Raw genomic sequence first — 9,406 nt, 5'->3', positions numbered from 1 at the left:
ATGCTTTTGCTGTCCTGGCACATTGCAAGCTTAGTGATTTCACTGTCGAAAGCAACAAACTAAGCAGTCATATACATCCGAGACATTTATTTACAAACGGTTCCTAGCACAGAAAAATCATATTATGATGTTACGGATGATAAGTTTGATGCATAAATACAGTTTAGAATTTTTTTCAACTGAACATCTGTGCCTACTGAATTACCTTACAACACTCACTGGATTGTGATTTTGGCATGTTAAAGCTGAGAATCAACATTGGAGCTTGCGTTAGCATTTGGAACATGAAATATAGGATCATCAATTTTCAGTGTTAATTCTATTGACAATAGTTGTGCAAAAGAACTCTGCCAGTAAGGTAATCGTGATTAGTAATTCTTTACATCTTAGTGTCGTACAACTTCAAAACGATAGACACTTACAATCGACGGCTCTCAAAGATGGACCGCAAAACCATCTAATGATATGCTTACCTCGTCGTATAAGTAATCCATGTTACTTCCCTCCCACGGGTAACATTGCTGGTGCAGATCAATTCCCTCCACCTCTTCCTCATCATTAGGATGCTCTGCAATATACCCTCTGTAAGGTTCAAATTTAAGTCGTTAGAATTATCAGAGAAAGAAATATAAAGTACCCTACAAATCTTCAGGAGCATCGACATTTTCTTTATTCAATGATCTTCATTCAACCTAACAACCATCAAAATAAAAAGAATGTGAGGCACATAATCTTCAAAATCCAATTTTAATGAATGAAAAAAAAAACTCAGGAAGACAGAAAATGTCAAACACTCACTGGCTTCTTCTTCTTTTACTTCTTGGCTCCCGTGAATGAACTGTCAAAGCCATCATTATTTACAGAAAAAAATATTAAACAAAGCAACTGATGAAAAGAAACAAATATGTTTCACAGCACATAAACTCTTCTTGAACAATCATGCAACAGATAGTATGTCTCACGTGTGACTCAGCTGAGTCCTTGATGGCATCCTGAACAACAAATGTCTTCTTCTTCTTCTTGGTTAGATCAAAAGGTGCAAGCTAAGGATGACCTAAGAAAAATAAAACCACACAATCATGATTTATCAGGCAAAATAAAAAACCCGATGATGAATTTATTAAAGATGGGGAGATGTAGAGGCTAAAGAAAAAAAACTGATTCATGGAACTCAAAGAGCCAATATGTGTTTCTTAGATGAGTCATGAACCGATGATTAAAAATTGAAAGCCCTAAACTTCCATTAAAGAGAACGCTTACAGACCAAAGAGATTTATTGATTCCCAACTAAGAGATTCCCATAATCAGATCTCAACCGATCCAACCCAAGGTATGAGATCTGATCATAGAACAGCCCGGCTGTTGCCTAAGGCTTAGTCCCTGAACCGGCCAAGGCCTGGGTTCAGCGTTCCCTGTCTCCATCAATCCAATAACATCACATGACATAAAGTAAAAGCAGATTCAGAAGAAGTAAAGAGAATGGATGTATCTGCCAAGCAATCCGACCACAAGTCCATACGGTTCATCCGCAGGCCCGGGGCCGTCTCTTGCAGTCTACACCACTAACCTTAGGAGTTCTTTCCCCTGGAGGCACGTCCTTCTCCTTGTCCCTCTGTCTGGTATCCATCTCTACGGCCTGGTCTTCCCACGATCAGAACACGCCAGCAAGATCACACCACTCCACACGGTCCTCCTCTCACAACCGCCGGTCTCTCTCTCTTTATCTTTCTGGTACGGTTTTGGCAGAGCTTTGCCTAAGGAATTTCGTGCCATTATCTGTGCCAGGGACTCTTTATTTATAGAGAAACTAAGCCCCAACTTCCCTGGAGAAACCGGCACAAGCAGTTAGAGAGAAAAGGCACAAAACTGCCCTTTTTGCACCTTTTCGGAAATAACTGCCCAACTGTCCTTCTCTCCTTTGGGCTGTCCGAAAACTAGGCCTAGAACATCATCCTGAGTCCCTTGTCTGAGGCCAAGACCCACGGACCCTTGGTGGTTCATGTCAAGATCCCACCAGCCCATAACCGCCCATGACCCGACCACACCGGCCCGGACCATAACACTCCATCGAGCTGAGTTGAGCTCGTCACCAACTGTTCTCAGCTGAGTAAGCTAGTCTATCAGCTCCAGTGAGCTACCCAAGACTGAATGAGCTAACTCCATACTATCATCAGCTGGTTGAGCTTGCTCTCGGCCTTTGTCCAGCTACCGGTCACTCACCCAGCTCTCTTAAGTTTCCTTTTACTTCATCCTGGTTAAGTCTCAGCTCCCTGATGCCCTTAACCTTGTCTTTGAGCCATGATACGCTTGTCCTTAGGTCTGATGACCTGACTGGTGCGTCTCCTCGCACCATGGCTCGTCCCAACGATCCTATCTAGGATCGGGGATGCTACAAAAGGTTTCCGACCTTCATAAATATATATTTGTTTCGGCCATCAATGTACAAAGAATCCTTTAGCTCAGTGGTATAAATGGTGTTGTTTATATCTCAATAACCCGGGTTCGAGTAACAGGCTTGACACTTTTTCACACTTTTTTATAGTGGGATCCACATATCGCTGACGTGATGCAACTGCCCTATTATAATGTATATTTATTTACTAGAGAAATTCATTTAAAAAAAGTTAAAGAAAGACTTCAAAACTCTTCTTACTAGAGGTTTAGCCCCCGTGCAAGCGCGAGGCTGGGTACATTGTCGATGCATTGTGTTGTTTTGTCCATGTAATTGTATTGTTTGTTTTTTGATAAAAGTTAATTTTGTCATGTTGTCTATAATTGTCTAAAAATGGAGGATTGAAAGTTATAAATGTTGATTAGGTAGATCTAACAATGACCATAGTATTCATTTCGTTTATATTTTTTTAATCTTATATTGGTATAGATTTGATCGACCTCTAGCGTAAAAATGATCAAAGATAACCGAACTTTTGTAGTTGTTAAGTTGTGGTTAAAATAGTGTAAGGAAAAGGGTTTAAATTTTGATTTTAAAAATTTTAAATGTATATGTACAGTAAATAAAATTGTTTTCTTAGTTTACACGGATTTTTTTGTGAAACTTCTCAAATGTAGTCTTTTTGTAAAATTAAAGTAATAAGTAAAGATATTTATATATTTATATTGTTATATAACTATTTAGTATAGATGTTTAGCGATTTTTTTAATAAAAATGGTTTTGTGGTTTAAAAAAAAAACAACCGTAGACCATTTACTTCATCCTGGTTAAGTCTCAGCTCCCTGATGCCCTTTACCTTGTTTTTGAGCCATGATACGCTTGTCCTTAGGTCTGATGACCTGACTGGTGCGTCTCCTCGCACCATGGCTCGTCCCAACGATCCTATCTAGGATCGGGGATGCTACAAGTCTCCCCCACTTGATATGGATTCGTCCTCGAATCCGCACCAAGTACTTCTTCTTCGAATTGTTTCATCCACTCACGAAACTCAGCTTTCATTCTTGCCTCTGTCTCCCAAGTTATTTCTTCTCGCCCATTACTCTCCCAAATCACCTTGAGCAGTTGGGTTGTTTTGTTCCTAGTCGTCTTCTCCATTCTGTCCATGATCCGAACCGGCCTTGTTTCTAAGGTGAGGTTCGTCCCTGGATCAGAAGGAATCTCTGGTATGAAGACATCCTGATCCGACAGGCTCTTTCTTATTTGAGAGACATGGAACACATTGTGAAATGCATCCATCTTGGACGGCAATTCCAACTTGTACGCCACTGCTCCCACTCTCTCAACAATTTGGAATGGACCCAAGTATCTCGGATCTAACTTCCTCCTACCTGAGATTCTCACCCTTCCTTTGAAGGTTATCATCTTCAGGTACACCATATCACCAACTTCGAATTCAAGTTCTTTCCGACGTTTGTCAGCATAATGCTTCTGCCGGTCTTGTGCTGTTCTCATCTTGTCCTGAATGAACTTGATCTTCTCAGTTGTTTCCTCAACTATCTCAGGCCCTATCATGCTGCGCTCCCCCACTTGGGTCCAGCATAATGGTGTCCTGCATGGCCGCCCATATAAGGCTTCATAGGGGGACATGCCAATACTACGATGGAAGCTGTTATTGTATGCAAACTCCACTAATGGTAGATGTTTTTCCCATGAGTCACCCTAATCCAGGACACATGCCCTTAGCATATCCTCTAGTGTCCTGATTGTGCGTTCTAATTGCCCATCCGTCTGGGGATGGTAAGCCGTGCTCATGTTCACTCTCGTTCCTAAGGCCTTTTGGAAAGCCTTCCAGAAACGTGAAGTAAACCTCGGGTCCCTATCTGACACAATGCTAGATGGAACACCATGTAGCCGCACGATCTCGTCCATGTACTTGACCACGATCTGGTCGACCCCATCTGTTTTCTTCAAGGGCAGAAAGTGTGCTGATTTGGTGAGTCTATCTACTACCACCCAAACCGCATCATTCCTTTTCCTGGTTGTGGGGAAACCGGTCACAAAATCCATTGCGATGTGATCCCACTTCCATTCCGGAATGGGTAAGCTTTGTAACAACCCACTCGGAACCTGATGCTCCGCCTTGACTAACTGGCAAGTAGCACACTTGGCCACCCACTCAGCTATGTCTACCTTCATTCGTATCCAATGATAGTATCTCTTAAGATCTTGATACATCTTTGTTGCACCAGGATGTATTGAGAATTTGGATTTATGAGCGGTCCTCATAATTTCTTCTTTCAGATTCTTATCATTGGGTACACTGACTCGACCTCGTACCAGAATGGTTCCATCTGACGTGATCTGGTACTCAGTCAGTTCGTTCTGAGCAACCTTTTGTAGGTTCTCGTCCAAGCCTTGTGCTTGCCTAGTCCTGGTAAGGAGATCAGCCTGGTTTACTGCCTCTAAACCCAAAGGCTCGTCCTCGCTGGCCAAAGTGTTCAGATGCAGAGACCGGACCATCCCTTCCAACACCTCTGCTTCCTTCTCAGCTGATACCTCGGCCCTCCTACGGCTCAAAGCATCTGCTACCAAATTTGCTTTACCAGGGTGGTAAGCAATATCCAAATCATAGTCTGCCACAAACTCCATCCATCGTCTCTGCCTCAAATTCAATTCTGGTTGAGTGAATATGTACTTGAGGCTCTTATGGTCGGTAAGGATCTGTACTTTAGCACCATATAGATACGATCTCCAGATCTTCAATGCAAACACCACGGCCGCCATCTCCAAATCATGGGTCGGATAATTTCCTTCATGCTTCCTTAGTTGTCTTGAAGCATAGGAAATCACCTTACCATGTTGAGTCAGGACGCACCCCAACCCAGTGATGGACACGTCCGTGTATACTACATAAGGTTGATCCGCCTCAGGTAGTACCAGAACTGGCGCACTTATCAACATGTTTTTAAGGGCCGTGAAACACTCCTCACACTTCCCTGTCCAGACAAACTTCACGTCCTTGCATGTGAGTTGTGTCATGGGTTGAGCCAAACTCGCAAACCTTTTGACGAAATTTCTGTAGTAGCCGGCCAACCCCAGAAAGCTTCTGACCTCCGTAGCATTCTTAGGTTGGGGCCAAGCCCGGATAGACTGAATCTTCTCCGGATCTACATACACTCCTTGGTCTGAGACAATGTGCCTAAGGAACCCAATGCTCCTCTGCCAGAAACTACACTTGCTTAACTTAGCAAAGAGTTGCTGTTCTCTTAGCCGTTCCAATACTGCCCTCAGATGCCTCTCATGGTCTTCCTTGCTTTTGGAATATACAAGTATGTCATCTATAAAGATGATTACAAATTCATCCAAAAAATCTCGGAAGATACCATTCATCATTTTCATGAACGCAGCTGGAGCATTGGTCAGACCAAATGGCATAACCACAAACTCATAGTGGCCATACCTGGTCCGGAATGCCGTCTTCCTGATATCGTTGGGCTATATTGGGATTTGATGATATCCCGAGGCCAAGTCGATCTTGGAAAACCACTTGGCTCCCTTAAGTTGATCCAACAACTCATCAATCCTGGGTAATGGGTACTTGTTCTTCACAGTCACCCTATTCAATCCTCTGTAATCAATACACAGCCTGAAGCTACCATCCTTTTTCTTAACAAACAGGACTGGTGCCCTCCAAGGCGAGACACTCGGGCGTATAAACCCTTTGTCCAACAACTCTTCAAGTTGTTTCTTTAGCTCGGCCATCTCGGCAGGAGCCATTCGATAGGGACTTTTAGACATTGGGCCGGTCCCTGGTTCCAGTTCTATTATGAACGGATCTGCCCTATCAGGGGGATGTCCTGTAGCGTCCATAACACATCCTGGAACTCACTGACCGGCGGTATCCCATCTGGGTCACCACTCCCCACGACCTCCTTAGTGGTGATTGTGGCCAAGTAAGCCTCACAACCCTTCCCAAGCATCCGTTCTGCTTGGATTGCTGATACCACTAAGCAACCTGAGGCCGGTTTAATACCCTGGAACCTGATCGGGAGTCCACACCCACTCTCAAATTGCACCCGACCCCGGTGGCAATCTAAGGTGGCCCGATTCTTTCCAAGCCAGTCCATACCCAATATCACCTCGTGATTCTTAAGGGGGACTACAACCAGATCCATGGGCATTACCCTGTCCTGGATCATCACTGGGATGTCCTTAACCAGTCCCAATGAATGCATCACCTGGCCACCGGCTGCATATACTATGCATGGATCACCCCCCGTCCCAATCTGGAACAAACCCTTTCCGATTAACCCTGGGCTCACAAAACTGTGTGTGGCTCCAGTGTCGAAAAGTACGTGTGTTTCCACACCCCCAATACTTAGGGTCCCTACAAAGACTCAATCTAAGTATCTAATCCGTTATAGGTTCCGTACCATGCAATTCTACTGAATTGAAAAAGAATAAGCCCAGAGTCATTACCAGTGATCGACTTGAATGGTTTAGTCTCGTCCTCGTCCTTGGACAGCTCGTAAACCCTTGGCGTAGAGGTCTGGCCCCGGCTCTGGCTTGACTTACTTGCCTCCCCGCGGCCCTTCTCCTGTTCTGCTTGAAGTTTGGGACATTCTCGTTTGAAATGTCCCGCCTTCCCACAATGGTGACATCCTCTGGTATCGCCCCCACTTGAGCCCTGTCTGCGGCCTTGTTCCGGCCCTGGACAGTCCCAAGCTGAGTGATCCATCTTGCCACAACGAGTGCAAGCTCCCATAGCCTTCCAGCACTCGCCTCCATGACGTCTCCCACACTTAGGACATTCAGGCCTACCACTTGAGGTTCTACCCTCCTCGGCCGTGTCCCTTTTCCTCTTCCGATCACTACCAGAACCACCAGAAGACACATGGCTCCTGGATTTCAGCTTAGCCTCTTCGGCCAAGTTAGTCTCAAGCATAGCCATCCTCTCCACGAGTTCAGACACCGTCTGGAAATGACCAACCGAGCAGTAGGTTCGCAGCTCGACCCTTAGGCCTCGGACAAACCTACGTATCTGTACCGTCTCCTCTTTCAGCTCCTTACCTACGTAACGTCTGAGCCTGTTGAACTTCTCCTCGTACTCACGCACTGACATGCGTCCCTGAGTCAAGTCCAGGAACTGAGACTCCAGACGATCCCATGCTTCAGCTGGAAAGTACTTGTGGTTGAACTCCACCTCAAAGTCTGAGAAACGCTCAATACTCCCATTGGTGCGTTTGTCCAGAGCTAACCACCAGTTGTGTGCATCACCTTCCAGGAAGTAAACTGCAATGTCCTTCTTGTACTTCTCTGGGCAACGAGTTGAGCTGAAGTTCCGAGCTAACCTGCTCCTCCACTCATCGGCCTCGATAGGATCGGTACTACCAGCAAACTGCTTCGTACCTAGCTTGGAGATGTGAGCTAGCAAGCTCAAATAATCCACTCTCCTAGCTGGACGAGCTGGTGGGTCAATCTCCATTATATCAGCTTCGACCGTAGCTCGATCCTCAACTGTCGTAGCAGCTGTTCGAGCTACCTGTGCAGCTGCTTGTGCTACACCTGCTGCTGCCCCAGCTGTCTGAGCTGCCCTCCGAGTTTCCTGAGCCGTGGCCTGAGCTGGTGTGACCTGACCCACAGAAGAATTCACCAAGGGGGTTAATGTTCGAGTGAATGCCAACATCTGAGTGCCCATGGCCTTAACCACGTCCAACACCTCGCGCATGGACGGGTCGGCCAATTCTACTGCACCCGTTCCACGACCTGTCTGATCTCCTGCATGGGAGGATTCACCTTCCTCTTCACATCCAAAATCCTGTTGCTCGCCCAGGTTATCTACCTGAACCTCAGTAGGCAGGATCGCCCCCAAGGGCTCCCCGGTCTCATTGTCAACCAGCCCCGTCTGGGTTGGCAACACTTGAGTGGGATTGATCCCATCTCCAATAACTGGTACAGAAGCACCAGCCACTTCCTTGCCCCTCCTTGACTTTGTTCTCTTAGTTCCCTTAGGAGTTGAAACACACAAACCGGTTAGTCCCATGAACCTGTTTAAACCTCAATCAACACGCACGGTTTAGTAAAACATCATTTACTACCCAATCTTACCGTGGAACCCAAGCTGTGGGTCCCACAGAGAAAACCGAAGAAGCAAAGGTGTAAGGCCCGATCCCGGCTCTAAGCCCAAACTGATCCGCGACCTTACCATCCAACATTTGAATGTCTGATTCCGGTTTTAAGGTCTTTTAATTACTAAGTTCAATTCCATTTCAAGTGAGGTTCATGATCAAAACAATCTTATCAAGTGAACATAAGGCAAATCGGATTGTAATATAATAAATGAGATCCATACATCATCCATAGATTCATACTAATAGGTTTACACACTTAATCTAACATAAGTTCACAGTTTGCACAATTGGCTATCAATACTTCACATCTATTCACAATGACCCATTCACCACACATCTTCCCTTGGCTTGAATCCTCACGGCATCTTTCCTTTACCACGGTCCAGGTCCGTTCCTGAAACCACACAAACCACAAGATAAACACAACAGGCCGATAACCTAATCATCAAGTCTAAGATTGCATGGTTCGTTCCTAAGAACTAGGGTCTGTCCAGAATGGACCTACCTAAACAAATTCCCAAAAACTAAATAAAATTCATGAAAATTCATGATAATTCCCAACTAAGAGATTCTCATAATCAGATCTCAACCGATCCAACCCAAGGTATGAGATCTGATCATAGAACAGCCCGGCTGTTGCCTAAGGCTTAGTCCCTGAACCGGCCAAGGCCTGGGTTCAGCGTTCCCTGTCTCCATCAATCCAATAACATCACATGACATAAAGTAAAAGCAGATTCAGAAGAAGTAAAGAGTATGGATGTATCTGCCAAGCAATCCGACCACAAGTCCATACGGATCATCCGCAGGCCCGGGGCCGTCTCTTGCAGTCTACACCACTAACCTTAGGAGTTCTTTCCCCTGGAGGCACGTCCTTCTCCTTCTC

General features: G+C 45.3%; 1 pseudogene; it reads right to left on the bottom strand.

Annotated features, from left to right (window-relative positions):
* Positions 1-1,629: 1,629 nt before the first annotated feature.
* LOC106292188 overlaps positions 1,630-9,406 on the bottom strand; it is an 8,482-nt pseudogene continuing 705 nt past the window's right edge.

The sequence above is a fragment of the Brassica oleracea genome, chromosome C5 (assembly GCF_000695525.1).
Source record: "Brassica oleracea var. oleracea cultivar TO1000 chromosome C5, BOL, whole genome shotgun sequence".
In the NCBI taxonomy this organism is placed as follows: Eukaryota; Viridiplantae; Streptophyta; class Magnoliopsida; order Brassicales; family Brassicaceae; genus Brassica; species Brassica oleracea.
This window is presented reverse-complemented; position numbering and strand designations above follow the sequence as displayed.